The following is a 17,328-nucleotide window of genomic DNA, read 5'->3' on the forward strand; positions in this document are numbered from 1 at the left end:
ATACAGAGTCACAAAAAGTAGTTTCCACTATCACAAAAATACACAACCAACAGGAAACATACAGAGTCACAAAAAGTAGTTCCCACTATCACAAGAAGACACAACCAGCAGGAAACATACAGAGTCACAAAAAGTAGTTTCCACTATCACAAAGAGACACAACCAGCAGAAACATACAGAGTCTCAAAAGTAGTTTCCACCATCACAAGAAGACACAACCAGCAGGGAACGTACAGAGTCTCAAAAAGTGTGCTTTACATCATATATGCATGTTATAGAGGAGGCCTTAACCAGGCCATTCCATTCTGGAGCTGTGCCATGGACCATGAGCTCGAAACGCTTGTAGGGTAGTAATAATATACTAACTGTAATTTGGTGATTTTTTCTCTGGTTACTCTTGCTTTCCTTTTCATCCTAAACTAGGCATGTGCAGAAAAGTAAACCCTTAATCCTCCTATTGTCTTTGGTAATGATAAAAAATATGATAAGTCGAAGAATTATAAGACAACAAAGCCATTCCTGTCTTGTTGTACCAGACATTTTATCCTATAATAAGCCAGGAATTTGCTGACCACATCACTTTTACACTAATTACGACGGCGTATATTGATTTCCTCATCCCTCATTGACCATGTTCTGAGTAGTTTGGATATTGGCCATATAAGCTAAGACAATATCTTTGTTCACCATACATACACCATGATAATGATTTCCTGATCATATACTGTTATTCACAGTGGCTGTTCTTTACTGATACTCAGATAATATAGTTAATATCTTCAGATTCCCTGATCATTAAAATCCTGATAATGTCATTTTTTACTCAGATTCCTGCTCTGTAGAAGTTAGGTCACCAAGGTATGCTTAAATTTTAACTTTGAGCTTATTAAAAAAATCTTCAGTTGTTATGTCTGTGACAGGTTATAGTGGTATACACATTTGTGTCCTGTCCCAGTCCACTTTGATGTGTAACAGAAGGAGAAAATATATCTGCCAGACCAGGGGATCAAACCAAAGATCTCCAAACAATAGCTGGATGCTCTACCGATTGAGCTAATTGGTCGCGAAAGTTCGACCAAGTCCAGTTCTCCTACGGATATATGGAAGTATTTATTTCTTACTGACATTTCTTATTAACAGTACTGCAGCTAGGATAAAGGTGTTTTTTTCTTGGATAATCGGGTGGTATAGTGGTTAATGCCACTGGCCTTTCACCTAGTCAGTAGGGGTTTGATCTGTGACGCAGATGTTAAAGGGTCATGGGTCTTCTGTCCAATCACATGAGTTTCCTCCAAGCACTCTGGTTTTCTCCCACTCAAAGACCTCTTGCATGCTGACATCCGGATCAGAGTGATTTGTAACAATCATATAACTTGTTTTGCAATTGATGTAAGATAAACTTTTTAATGTTTTCCAAAAATGGGTTACGACCTAGTAAAAGTTGCTAGCTTTAAATAAAAAAACTAGTTTGGTGATCAAGTTGAACAACTGCTACGAGTATCATTCGTCTCACAATAAATGCTCTGCGTTTGAAACAGGAACACTTTTGTCTACCTCTGACGTGCTTTTTACCATCAGAGATATTCTATAATTAGCTTAGAGGTCAACAAGCATGTCATGACTTTGAAATTTGAACTCTAGCTAAAGTTTATGTTGATACAAAATGTATAGAGATTGCTTGTGGGTCCTGTTTCCCTATACAAAGTTGTATGTGTATACCAATTTGTACATATTACATCTAAAGATTTGTAATCTCCTCAAGTAGGTGTGCTAAACACGATCAACAGATTAAAAATTTAAATTGTTTTCAACTTCAAACGATTTGTGTTTCCAATAGCCTAGAGCAGCTCAATGGCGGTTTATTATTCTCAAACATACAGCATGTTAAGTCCACGATTATGCAATAAGAAAATTTTTTCAAAGTTTTTCATGTATCTTGTTTGAAACTTACTGTAGATTATGTATTCATTTAAATGGAATGTCAAAAATCTTTTGAAGATTTCAAAGACTAATTCAATTCTTTAAACTTTAAGAAATTGTGATAAGTCCCTTTATCTCCATTTGTGCTTTCTAAGCATAATGCTGGGCAAGGTTTCTTACGATACAGTTAAATAGCAGTGTAGGGTAGCCACTTGAAAAAAGGACTTTTCTGCTAAGTAAGAAGCTTAACCCTTTCACCACTGTAGGCCATAATGGACTCATCCAGGTCAATGGATGGTAAAGTCTACTAAAGTTACATAGGGGTGAAAGAGTTAATATGTTCTTTTATTTAGGGTTGCTGTACCGTACCCCAGTAGCATCTTAACCCTTTCACCCCTATGTGAACTTTAGTAGACTCTACCATCAATTGATCTGGATGAGTCCATTATAGCCTACAGTGGTGAAAGGGTTAACATAAGCATGTGAAGTGAAACAAACATATCTCAGAATTTTGTAAGATTTCACTTCAGGTCACCACGAGTTTACCAGCAATTGATGCAACCCACATCTAAATTCTCGGTATAAGTAAAATACATTGTAATGGTTGATTGAGCAAGTGTTAGGTATGAAGTGTCAATCTCTAAACCTCCCACTAGGCACCAACTTAACTGTACAGATCAAGTTTCAATCGGAGGTGAGATGTCAAAAATAGGGATCAATTTCAACTTGTCAAAATCCTTAAGTACTTGGATATGGGTAACAATCGAAGGTGTCAAGATAACAATAAGAAGTTGTCTCCCCCTGAATGTGGCCGCTCAATTTATTCTGGAATTCGAGACAGAATCACACTTGAAGGTGTGCTTCCTGCTATGAGAAGAGCTTCTTAATTATATCTATTGTATGTCTCTCTCTCTTCCTCAAAATGCTAGACGTTAAATCCTTTAAATGTGAAACCATTTCGACAGGGCTTGGGAAAATTACTTTTTAATTGTCTATTGCCTGAGAGCTGGGGTCCAAATTCAAGACATCTTAGTTTATTACCATATCCCCTTGGGCAGATTTGAGTGAATATGAATAGACAAATTTATACATATTTTCATCCATAAACCAAAAACTTTGAATCCAATCTTCTGTATTAAACCTAATAACCGCATAGGGTGCATAAGATACTGCAGAAATTGACAGGGTGCCTATTACGACCATTGCAGACCTAGCACAAATTAATCAATGATTCAATTTGAAAAAAAAAAAAAAAAAAAAAATGAAAAAAATATAAATGAAAGAACTTTATGATATTCATATGTTATGATTAGCATGCATTTTAATAGATATTTCAATTCAAAGTGAATAAGAACTTGAAGTTTCCAAAAAGAGAGGGGCGGTTAACTTGGGATTGGGGGGAGGGGGGCTTATAAGGGACAGGGTAGATATTGAGTTGAATCAATGATAAATAACATACTGTGCATTATTGTACATGCTAACTTAGCTGACCATCACATTTTTGCCTCCAGGTGACATAGATTTGTCCAGATTACTATCGATAAGTAATATATATCCCTTCGTTAAAATGTAATTCTGGATTAAGAATTGGAATTTCCAGAATTATAAATGTGTACCAAAACAAGTTATGGAAATCTGTTCCTGGACATTTTCTTAAAGTTTGTGAGTTTTCTGGGCTATCAGTGTTTATTGTGGGTTCAATATATGTATCAGAGTTTAAATCCCAGCATATTGATCTATCAATCTCTGATAAAAATTTCTAATCATCGATTAAATTTGTTATTGGTATAATCACAGAAAATAAATCTTTACAAGAATTTGAAATGATAGTGCAAAATTTGTATCACTTAAAAGTCCTGAATAGTATCTACGATCCATCAATTTAATTTTCTGCTTAAGCATGCTGTTTTGAAACGATAGTGCAAAATTTGTATCACTTAAAAGTCCTGAATAGTATCTATGATCCATTGACTTAATTTTGTGGCTGAGCGTGCGGTTTTCTTGAGATAAGACAAGCCCAGGTGTATTAAAGGTTTGATTTCACTACTTCCGAAAGACATTACTGCTTTAGGTGGCAATTCAGTTCAATATTTTTCGGTATTTGATTAAGATATTTGGTTCAATATTTCCTTGTCTGGAATGTATAAACCATTGATTTGTTAGTTGTAAATGCTGACTCTGTCCTTATATAGACCAGGTACATTGATTTTCACTGTCACTGGGCCAACCATCAGAAAGCTGCAAGTCTGGGTCATAAAGAAGCTTGCACTGCAGCACTAACAATTACATTGACCAATCAAGTTTCCAACTGATAGCCATTCGACCAATGATTGAATACTTCCTGATGATAACAAATGGTCAAAGATACCGTTTTATTGTGAAAATACGAATGAAGAGTTGTATTTTTTGTAAATCAATCTTCATATAATGATCAGAGTAATTTTGCAGCACACCATTAGGAATCTATGATGTATTTATAGACAAATAAAATTGTTGGGTTCTTTTTGCAGTCGATAATTTGAAATGAAGAAAATAAAGATCAAGGTTTCAGGACAACAGGAAACAAAATAATTGATTTCTAAACATTAAGAAGTACTGAATGTTATGGCAAATGAAGCAAATGAGACCCCTAAAAGTGTGTGTGTGTGGGGGGGGGCTTATTTTCAGACAACCCAAATGACTATACCAACCTATTAGGCTGCCATTTTTGATTTTTTAATGTCTGTCATTGTTGTAATAGTTGTCTGTCAAACAATTACATGTATAACGAGATATTCTATGGAGTGTTTCAAACTTTTTTGAAACTTCTGTGTATAATTTATTGTTTATACTTAGCCATGGTCATTATTACATGGATATGCCAGGTTTAAGAGATGGGAAAAATTAGAGTACTTGGAGAAAAACCAACGACCAATGGCCAGTACCTAGTGGTACAATATGATATGTTGGAAACACTCCATCCTTATTTTATTAAAGTCAGCATGTATGAATAAATATGCCACCAAGTTGTTTCCATAGCAACCAACTCGATCTATAAGCTTAAAGAATTAAAAAAGGAATTTGTTTCAGTATTTAAAAAAAAAAAGACTTTCAGCTTTAAGTCTGAATAATGAGTGTATAATTTAACTTGGTCATACATGGGAGAGCTATCTCGCTATCGATCATATGTTTACTTTGGTCCTTTACATTTCTGACCTAGCTTGTGACCTGGTTTCGGATAATGTCTCTTGTCAAAACATTTTGTTGAGGTAATAGATCGTAAATTTACTCTTATTTCAGAATTTTTTCTCACAAGTTTTAAAAGTGAAGAACATTTTTGTGGATCAATGTTCAGATTCTAATCAAATTTTAATTTGTAAGTTAATGTTTTGTTTTTTATTAGGGAAAGTAATACATTAGGATTTTTCACTTAATCATGTTTTTTTTTTCTTAATTAAGTGAGAATAAAAAGTTTTGTACTTTAAAAGATTCCAATTTTTTCAAATAATGAGTTTGCAATTCAAGTACATCCAAGTAATTAAACTATGGAAAAAGCATTCTAGTATATATCTTTTGCTCTAGTTCTTGTTTTGTGGGATGTGAAATTATTCTGATTTCCTTAAAGGAATTTTTTTGGGATTTAATTGCCCTTGTGTAGTAATATTTGTGTGTGAATAATATATTCAAGGAAACGTAAAGAAAGAGAAATACCATATTTGATCCAACAAGCACCCTAATTGTCCTTATAAGCTCTGCTCCCCTTTTTGAAACCTCAATTTCACTTACCATGCGTACATGTTTTAACCTTTGAGGAACATTATATACCGTATTCGACCCAATAAGAGCCCATGTCCCTATAAGCGCCCCTCACCCTTTTTGAGGCCTCGATTTCAATTGTCCACGCATAAACAAAGACCAAAACTATACAAAACTGTATAGATTATTTGCAGTAATTTCGTCTTATCAGCACCTTTTCATTTTTCAATTTTACAAATGCCCTGGGCGCTTATTGGGTCGAATACGGTATATCATGATTCACATGTAAAAGATTGTTCATGCAATATGGGATACAATGCTGATGTTAGAGCCATGACATGTTATAGAACATAATTAAATCCATAGGATGGTGGTGTTTATTAAAACTTCAACTCTTCTCCAGAAAAGGGGAAGGGTGCTTATAGGGGGAGGGGCGCTAATTACAGTGTATACGGTATGTACCTGATTATGTATACCATGGGAGCGCTAATTACAGCGTATACGGTATGTACCTGATTATGTATACCATGGAAGGGGCGCTAATTACAATGTATACAGTATGTACCTGATTATGTATACCATGGGAGGGGCGCTAATTACAGCGTAAACGGTGTGTACCTGATTATGTATACCATGGGAGGGGCGCTAATTACAGCGTAAACGGTGTGTACCTGATTATGTATACCATGGGAGGGGCGCTAATTACAGTGTATACGGTGTGTAACTGATTATGTATACCATGGGAGGGGCACTAATTACAGTGTATACGGTATGTACCTGATTATGTATACCATGGGAGGGGCACTAATTACAGCGTATACGGTATGAACCTGATTATGTGTACCATGGGAGGGGCGCTAAGTACAGTGTATACAGTATGTACCTGATTATGTATACCATGGGAGGGGCACTAATTACAGTGTATACGGTATGTACCTGATTATGTATACCATGGGAGGGGCACTAATTACAGTGTATACGGTATGTACCTGATTATGTATACCATGGGAGGGGCGCTAATTACAGCGTATACGGTATGTACCTGATTATGTATACCATGGAAGAGGCGCTAATTACATTGTATACGGTATGTACCTGATTATGTGTACCATGGGAGGGGCGCTAATTACAGTGTATACGGTATGTACCTGATTATGTATACCATGGAAGGGGCGCTAATTACATTGTATACGGTATGTACCTGATTATGTGTACCATGGGAGGGGCGCTAAGTACAGCGTATACGGTATGTACCTGATTATGTATACCATGGGAGGGACGCTAATTACAGCGTATACGATATGTACCTGATTATGTATACCATGGGAGGGGCGCTAATTACAGCGTATACGATATGTACCTGATTATGTATACCATGGGAGGGGCGCTAATTACAGTGTATACAGTATGTACCTGATTATGTGTACCATGGGAGCGCTAATTACAGTGTATACAGTATGTACCTGATTATGTGTACCATGGGAGGGGCGCTAAGTACAGTGTATACGGTATGTACCTGATTATGTATACCATGGGAGGGGCGCTAAGTACAGTGTATACGGTGTGTACCTGATTATGTATACCATGGAAGGGGCGCTAAGTACATTGTATACGGTATGTACCTGATTATGTATACCATGGGAGGGGCGCTAATTACATTGTATACGGTATGTACCTGATTATGTATACCATGGGAGGGGCGCTAATTACAGCGTATACGGTATGTACCTGATTATGTATACCATGGGAGGGGCGCTAAGTACAGTGTATACGGTATGTACCTGATTATGTATACCATGGAAGGGGCGCTAAGTACATTGTATACGGTATGAACCTGATTATGTATACCATGGGAGCGCTAATTACAGCGTATACGGTGTGTACCTGATTATGTATACCATGGAAGGGGCGCTAAGTACATTGTATACGGTATGAACCTGATTATGTATACCATGGGAGGGGCACTAATTACAGCGTATACGGTATGTACCTGATTATGTATACCATGGGAGGGGCACTAATTACAGCGTATACGGTATGTACCTGATTATGTATACCATGGGAGGGGCGCTAAGTACAGTGTATACGGTATGTACCTGATTATGTATACCATGGGAAGGTGCTGCTAAGTACAGCGTATACGGTATGTACCTGATTATGTGTACCATGGGAGGGGCGCTAATTACAGTGTATACGGTATGTACCTGATTATGTATACCATGGGAGGGGCGCTAATTACAGTGTATACGGTATGTACCTGATTATGTATACCATGGGAGGGGCGCTAATTACAGCGTATACGGTATGAACCTGATTATGTATACCATGGGAGGGGCGCTAATTACAGTGTATACAGTATGTACCTGATTATGTATACCATGGGAGGGGCGCTAATTACAGTGTATACAGTATGTACCTGATTATGTATACCATGGGAGGGGCGCTAATTACAGTGTATACGGTATGTACCTGATTATGTGTACCATGGGAGGGGTGCTAATTACAGTGTATACGGTATGTACCTGATTATGTATACCATGGGAGGGGCACTAATTACAGTGTATACGGTGTGTACCTGATTATGTATACCATGGGAGGGGCGCTAATTACAGTGTATACGGTATGTACCTGATTATGTATACCATGGAAGGGGCGCTAAGTACAGTGTATACGGTATGTACCTGATTATGTATACCATGGGAGGGGCGCTAATTACAGCGTATACGGTGTGTACCTGATTATGTATACCATGGAAGGGGCGCTAATTACAGCGTATACGGTGTGTACCTGATTATGTATACCATGGAAGGGGCGCTAAGTACATTGTATACGGTATGTACCTGATTATGTATACCATGGGAGGGGCGCTAATTACAGCGTATACGGTATGTACCTGATTATGTATACCATGGAAGGGGCGCTAAGTACATTGTATACGGTATGTACCTGATTATGTATACCATGGGAGGGGCACTAATTACAGCGTATACGGTATGTACCTGATTATGTATACCATGGGAGGGGCGCTAAGTACAGTGTATACGGTATGTACCTGATTATGTATACCATGGAAGGGGCGCTAAGTACAGTGTATACGGTATGTACCTGATTATGTATACCATACCCTATTTGTCTATCTATCCTGCTTTGTTACTTGTGTTAAAACATACTTTATTTAATCACAACATTATGTCAATTAGTACATGGTCATGAATCATATTTGACATAAATTTGAATTATATTGTTGTTTACAAAAAGAACGTCGTATTATCAAGTCAAATTCAATTTCAAGGTGATATTTTATGAGTGATATCCTTCGTTTGAAAGTCATCAGCTTTTTATCCATTCATCTTCAAGGTCACTGAGGTGGGTTATTTATGTTAATCTACACAGGGACTTGGCAAAAATTTCCAACCAACAGTCAATAGATATTATATAATACATAATGTATATTGACCGTTGGTTGGAAGACTGTGCCAAGACCCTGTGTTACTGTTCATAAAAATTCTTCAGATTAGAAATAACGTTAAAGAAATTAAAAAATTAAAAAAATGTAGTTTAAATTTTATTGCTTAGTTTACTTAGTGCAGTTACATTGCAAATGTAAACATGGAAAGATGAATCCTGAAATCAATTAACTTCTAATCAATTACCTGAATTAATTAAACAAACAATTATCTAAATAAGATACATGTTGTTTAAGGTTTTCATGGTAGATCTACAACGAAACTCTTCCTGGATAAATTTTCTCAGATGTTCTTTTTCTGAAACACATCTTAATCACCTCATTGCAAAATATAATGTATTATAATAAAACAACTAAAACGTTGGCAGTCTTCTTCCTTGTTGTAGAAGATATATAACCCAAGTCTGCACAGCCTATAATTATAATGAAACAGTATGAATGAAACCAGGACGTCACATGAATGGGGCTACAATATCAACTGAAACAATATCGTGTCAGAATGTTTGAAAAACGGCACATAATAAAGTTTTTTTCTTAAGAGTACATCCACGCGACCCACAAGTTATGTCTGTTTTGTTATTCTTTGTGATGTGATACTCCTGCGATATGATTGTTTACCTAATAAAACACATCTAAACACTATAAATATCAAAACTGTATACATAGGTGTCACGTTTTCAAGATCATTGATAAAAAAGGTCAGCTTTGGTACGTGGCGTTGCAGGCCAACATATTTTGTTAGGTTCACAAAAGACTGGAATGTATCTGCTTGCCACCAAAATGATAAAATTCTAGATTAAGAGTGATTTACCCTCGATAATTCGGACACCAATACTCTGAAGAATCCTCTGGAAATGTTGGCAAACCGACTGGAATGTCAGACTATAAGGTCTACTGTGGACCCTCGATAATCCAGATACCGATAGTCTGGAAACCCCACATTAAGGACGGATTTCAAGATTTGATTGACTTTAAATAAATGACTATTGAATACAATGGTTTGAGATGAGGATGCAAGTGTCAAGATTATAGAGGGTCCACTGTATAGCATGAGGTACAGATAGTAGTTGGTTTTTCACCAAGAACTCCAGATTTCCTTAGGTTTTTCACCTCCACCAATTTTTTTGTGAGAAAACTAAGATGGCAGGTCTGTTGTCTTTTAAAAAGGCCAAAATTTATAAATTGTCTAATTTGAATAAAAATCAACATTCAAGGAAAATAATCATGGGAATGCTGAATATCATTGTTGGTATATTGGGGTTTTCAGGAATGCTGGGCACAATTGTCCCATGTCCAGAAACCTCTGTTGTGACCGTAGCATTTTGGAAGATGTTTATTTTCATTGAAAATGGAGGATCTTCTATGGTAAATCAATGAAATTTTATAATACAATAAATGTGCACAACACAGTATTTTGAACAAATTTTTTTTCCAAAGATTTGGAGCCACTATTCTACGTTAATCAGGTGTGTTAATTAACTCGTGGAGACATCATTTGATACCATGACTTGGCAAGTTTGATCATAGTCATATTGTTGTGTTATTTTTTTTATATTATTCATGATTTGTTAGTTTCAATTCAGTTTGTTTCTTTATATGCATTACCAAACTATGGAATTTAAAACCGCTGGCAGCTGGGATATTTATGTACTATTAATTAATGTAAAATAAAACTGAAAAAAATATTCTGAAATCAATTTTTGACAGAAAAATTCAGGGTTCAGTTTGACAACAAATAATAAATTTTGACCTTTGTTGTATGTAAGTACCTGATAGTTTACCTGGTGACTACTCGTTTACAGGTAACACCTTTGTCAGTTTCCTAAACATACACAGGTGTGTATTATTACCTGGAGTTCAGTATTATGAAAATATGATTTTAAATGGGGGGTAATAGACCATATGATTGCTGGGTTTAAGGGTTCATTCAAGTAGAAATTTTGATAAGTTAATTGTGTACATGTATATGTGACTGGGAAAGAAAGAAAAAAATGGTTTGCACCTAAGCATTTTAATTTGTTTGATCTTAATTTTACCATGTATCTTCAGAAACAATTCTCTATATATAATGTTTTATATTGTGTGTTAAGTTGTTTAACGTACAGCACTATTTATTGGTATGTAACTCTAAACGAACGTTCGTGTCAACTACTTCATCTCAAAACTTCCAAAACAACTTGTATTCAAGGGTAGATCAACAGTCACAAATTATATTTCATTCATGTTCCAGTTTCAATATTTCATCAAATTTTCATCAGATTTTGCTTTTTATCTCAAAAGGGGACACTACTCTATAAGGGTAGACTGGGAGCTTAATTACCTTCTGATCTAAATTTAGGGAAGATAACTCCATGGTAAAGGGGAAATCACTCTGATTTAAAGGGAAGATAACTCCATGGTAAAGGGGAGGTCACTGTCTGATCTAAAGGGAAGATTACTCCAGGGTAAAGGGGAGATCACTCTCTGATCTAAAGGGAAGATAATTTCATGGTTAAGGGGAAATCACTCTCTGATCTAAAGGAAAGATAACTCAAGGGTAAACGGAAGATCACTCTCTGATCTAAAAGGAGATAACTGCAGAGTAAGGGAGGAGATCACTCTCTGATCTAAAGGGAGATAACTCCAGAGTAAAGGGGAGATCACTCTCTGATCTAAATGGAGATAACTGCAGAGTAAAGGGGAGATCACTCTCTGATCTAAAGGGAGATAACTCCAGAGTAAAGGGGAGATCACTCTCTGATCTAAAGGGAGATAACTGCAGAGTAAAGGGGATATAATTCCAGGATTTATTACTTTTTGGCAAATGTGTTGTAATTTAATTACTCAACTTGTTTTTTATGCAGGCGGTGTTTAAGACGGTTAAGTATGTATCATGCAGATATGTTTTTACAAGATTATTTGCCAAATATATATGCAGCTTTGAAACAATTTTGCATATAAACATAGTTATATTGCTGTGATCAATTTGACAGACTGCCAGTTAATTCGTGTATCTATTTATAACTAACTGGCTGACTTTGTTTGTGAGCTGTGTGAATTTGACAGCCAAATACACCACAGTAGGTCTGGAAAGTTTTTTTGTGGTATAACAATACGGATTAGCATTGAATATGTGTACATATAACATTGTTAAGAGCCAGGTCTTAATTGTACTTCGATCTTTCTTAACATCAGATATTTAAAGGCATTTTGAGCCATAACAAGCAGCCATTGTCGATAATATTGAAAAGCAGGCCTTCTAATTAAGGCACATGGTTTAATATTTTGTCTCATTTTCTGACACAATGGGGTGAGAGTGACATTCCTTGGCCTTTGTTGTGGGATATTGGTCTACACCTGGTCTGGAGATGAAATTATTACCTATTATGTGTGGGTGAGTGATACAATTTTAAACTTGAATATATCTCTTTTTTTTTAACATTTGTCTCTGTATTTCAGCTTTCTATTTGAAGATTATGACACAAAAGTTATGTACTGTATTTACATACAGTAAGTATACTTATATATATTTTTTAGACAAAATGTTAATAAAGGCCCCCAATAACCATCCCCCCACCCCCGTACCCACAACCAACCCCCAACACCCACTAACCACCCCCAGCAATGAAGTTTTAGGGTATATACTGGATTCTGTCCATCCGTCTGTAGACACAACAATCGACCGACTACTCTTCATACACTACCGAAGGGATTTCAACGAGACTTTATGGCAATAGTCCTTATACAGTTTACAAGTACGTAATCTATATGGGAACAATTTAACTTGACCATTTTCAGAGTTCTGCCCTTTTGTTTCAAGTCTATGGGAGGGATTTCAATAAATCCTTTTACAGTGAAACATTTTATCGAACATATTAACACAGTTCAAAAAGGTCTGCATGAGTAGCTGTGTCGTCATAACATTAGACATGATCTTAGCAGTTTTTAGTAAAAAACACCAAATCAAAATTAACCAACACAAAAATCCTAAGGAAAATTAATTAAATATTTATTATACATAATTTATTTATGTTTATTTGAAACACATCAAGGACATTGCCCTTAAATCACATCAACTGTCATTTGGCCATAAAAAACAACAATAAACAAAATAAAAATCAAACCGTGACATCAATGATCGACCTTGACCTACTGTCATTGACAATCACCTTTCGCCTGATGGAATCCAATTTCACAAATGTCATGTAATGCTACACAGCTGTTGTAATTTTTACTACACATGCAATGTGAAGTTAAAACACGAGAGATTATCTGCTCAAAACAAGCCAATTATTTCCTCGGATGGAAATAGGGACATTCTATATAAAGTCTGATTGTGTAGCATGTTTGTGTGGGGTAGAACACTTTAAAAAGATTTGTTTTGAAATATATTTTATTGGTTTTTGTCCTGTCATATTCTATAGTAGAACAGATGATTTCTTTGTTGTGATGGACAATAAATACTAAAACCTTTCCATTGACAATAAATATATTGTATACAATACTACAGGACTTTCAATATGTTTAAAGTTTGAGTGATGTCTCTGGAGAAATTTCATACAATAAATAATTAATTTCTGTTTTATTACAAAGATCAGATTACTAATATCTGCAGTCATTTGAAAATAAATATAAATATTGTATAAGCTGTGAAAATCTATGAAGAAATTAAAAATATTTTTATATTGAGTGTTCAATTTTTTCCAACTTCTTTTTTAATTAGGGGCATAATTCCACAAGACATCTGTTCTACAAGACATCTGTTCTAGTACTTTTCATTAAGAAAAAGTTATGAAATATTTTCTGAAATGACCAAGGGGCCGACAATCAAAACTAACTGCTTACTTCAGTTTGTGCCCCAATATAGAATAATGTCCATCCCATGATACAAGTGGAACAGTGTAATAGTTGTATATTGTAATATGGTGGGGCCTGGGAAACAGCAGTATGATTCAGTGGGATCGCACTATATTAGGTTACTTAAAAGCATCTGTAGTCATTTGTGAATTATAATATTTAAACAGTAAACAAAAACTATCTGAGAAAATCCAAATTATTGAGTATCCAATATTTTCCAACATTTTTTCTATATTGGAGCAGAATTCTGCAAGATCAATTTTAGGATTGCTGTAGGATAAACTGTGAAATCTGGAACTTCATTGATTAAATCCTGGAGAGTAAAATATTACTAAAAATAATACAGATATCTTCAGATAACTTCAATCTATCTTAAAACAGACTAATTTAATTACACTATATTACAAATGCAGGTATAATTTGAAAAGGTGGAAATGAAATGGCCGTCCCTAATGTTTAGTCCACACTCTTCAAAGTTACTGTAGTAATATAAACAATTTTTGATGAAAGAGAACGAAAGAGTTGTACACTAGACATTGAATTCTGGAACACCTAGTTATAGTTACTATAAGATAATAATTATGTAAATATTACTAGCTACTGGTATATAATCTAACTTATTCTTGATAAGTTTTGTAATTTTGTAATTTTGTAAAATTAAATGCTGGAGCACCTAGCTGCAAATCATAGTGACTATGAGAAAATATAACTATGTAAACATTACGTCATAGAATCTAAAGCTACTGGTATTTAATCCAACTTATCCTTGATAAATTTTGTAATATTGTAAAATGTCTATAGGGTCAATATATACCGTTATGTAATTTACATAATATAGCTCATTAAAAGTTTACAAGAACTTTGCTCAACACTTTTTAGTTGAGAGATAGTCTGCATTTACAGTATTAAGTGGTAATTTACCTAATAATTGGTTGTGGAATATTTAATACATTGAAAAGTCCAACAAGCTTTGTTAACTCAAAAACATTTTTACTTATGAAATAGCAATGATATTTTAAAGATATTTTATTTAAAAAAATGTAGTTTCAATAAGTAAATTGTTCCTGCTTATAATATATAAATAATATAGATAAATTTATCAAAAAAAATATGAAGATAAAGCGATAGATGGAAATAATTTATGATTAATTTTGTAAATCAAGCTAACAATACTGAACTGAAATCAATTACTTTGATCAGCTCACCCAGTTCCCAGGAGAATCTTCTTCAGATATGGTGATTATCTCCCTTGATTAACGAGATAGTGTATACGCCAATTAATGATTTAATGAGGAATATAGATCTAAAAATAAATCTATATCCAATTTACCTTGTTGTACCTGTATTATACATATATATATCTTAAAGTGTTTATGAAATTATCTGAAATCATTAGATATACCATTTGTAGCTTAAATCGTGGTTCATTACTGTCAAAGGTGTGCTGGCTTTGCTCTCATTATATGTATTTGTAAAACAAAATGTAAAAATAATTTGGTTAAAGAATTCTCAAATGTTTATATTCGACTGACTTTTGGAATCCAACATCATTCTGACCCCCCCATTCAAAATGCACATTTTCTTTTGTTGAGATTTAAACAAAGTCATACTGGCATATATTTCATTATAAGGTTCTATGTGGCAACCTTCTTCCAAACTATAGAAAATAGAATATGTTGCAATTTAATAGCTTTCAAATTGAGAAAATATGGTAATTAAAATACTTTCATTTGTTTCAGTTTGCTATTAAGAAAAAATCCATGTGGTCCATTATCTTAAAATAATAGATATTATATAATTAGGGAAATTTTCTAAACAATAAAAGAACAATATGACTTGTACATCTATCTTTCATCGTCGCAAGTTTTGAACAGGGGAGATAATCAATGCTGTTGGTGTAACATTTTCAATGACCGTAAATGTTAATAAGGTCACAGGCATTCCTCTAAATATTTGCACAACAATAAATGCTTAAAGAATTAGATCTTAAAATTTAAAGCATTTACGTGACCTAGATCAAACAGAACTCTTCAATGAACTGTAAGTACTCACTTTTTACGTTTGTATTGAACTGTAAGAAATTAAGACATGTACCAATAGAGAATACCTAAGTATTTATACTTAAGCTTTAGAGTTTTGCAAATATTATTTCTTAACACTTTTTGTTTTCTCTTTGGATGTGACCTTACTGAATACACATCTGTTTAATGTTTACTGCGAGACTTTGCCCGAAGGAATGAACGTTCGTAATTTGGTTTACAACATTGACATATAACATCTACTTAACAAATTTTTATTAACTAGATTTGATCGTTATGGTTCATGAAAAGTATTATTAGTGGTTTATTTACTTTATATTCTGAATACTTTAATTGTTCGGTTTTATGTTTACTTCTTTAGTATTTCAGCGACCTTATTTAAGAAATATTTCAGATATTCTTGAGCGTTCATATAAATGCAGCATATTAGATCAAAATGAAGTCGTTTATCATTTTAAATCTCTAAGGTAAAAAAAAAGAAAGGGATAATTTTAAATTGTTTGTCAATTTTAAATATTTATAATTATTATAAATACATGGATTTCCATTCCCAACATATTACTACAAGCTCTCCATCTCTGGGCCGTGAGTTCAATCCAATGTGAGGCAGTTGTCAGGTACTGACTGTTGGTTGATGGTTTTTCTCAGAGTACTCTGGTTTTACTCCACCATTAACCCGGGCACATCCTTACATAACCCTGGCTGTTAATGGTTCATAAAACTAAACAAACAAACAAGTTTTCTTGGAGACATATGTGTTTTGTTTTTAGCTAAAGATAATTAAAAAAAAAATTTTGCTCGCTTGGCTTCGTTACTGGAATTTTCCGTTTTCTTTCATAATGTCTGTGGCCTCAATTAGAGATAACCTGTTTGTGTACAACACATTAATGTGACATTTCATTTTCATAACAAGTTGTTTCTCACACATTATAGGTCTAACCTTCACATCAATCATTTAAACTCCAATTGTTTACAACACCATTGTCTTATAAAATATTTCTGGAATTGTAATTCACCGTATTGGACCCAATAAGAGTTCATGGTGCTTTGAAAGGTTCAGAAAACTATTGAGGCAAGTCATTTCAAGCCACTCGGAGACCCAGATTTGATTCCTGGTATCAACACTCGACAGGAATGTGTATCTTTCTCTGTTCTTTTAAAACACCAATAAAAGTGATGGCTATTCTGTATTTGCACATTACAGAGTTGTCTGCCCTTGCCGATAGATATTGATTGTGACGTCATGTGTTTGTGTGCTCAATGTTATACTTTTCTGAGAAAACGACGTAAATTTCGCTCACAAACTAATGACATCACAATGGAAACCTACCC

General features: G+C 34.5%; 1 protein-coding gene across 5 annotated transcripts in view; it reads left to right on the plus strand.

Moving 5' to 3' along the window:
- LOC138310711 (uncharacterized) overlaps positions 1–17,328 on the plus strand; it is a 91,289-nt gene that overhangs the window by 33,381 nt on the left and 40,580 nt on the right. The window contains exon 1 of one of the 5 annotated variants that reach the window (XM_069252047.1): positions 12,355–12,494. The exons of the other annotated variants lie outside the window; for them this stretch is intronic. The gene's annotated coding sequence lies outside the window, so the exon portion shown is untranslated. Of the gene's footprint in view, positions 1–12,354; positions 12,495–17,328 lie in introns of those variants that run through there. 5 annotated transcript variants of the gene reach the window in all.

The sequence above is a fragment of the Argopecten irradians genome, chromosome 16 (genome assembly GCF_041381155.1).
Source record: "Argopecten irradians isolate NY chromosome 16, Ai_NY, whole genome shotgun sequence".
Taxonomy (NCBI): domain Eukaryota; kingdom Metazoa; phylum Mollusca; class Bivalvia; order Pectinida; family Pectinidae; genus Argopecten; species Argopecten irradians.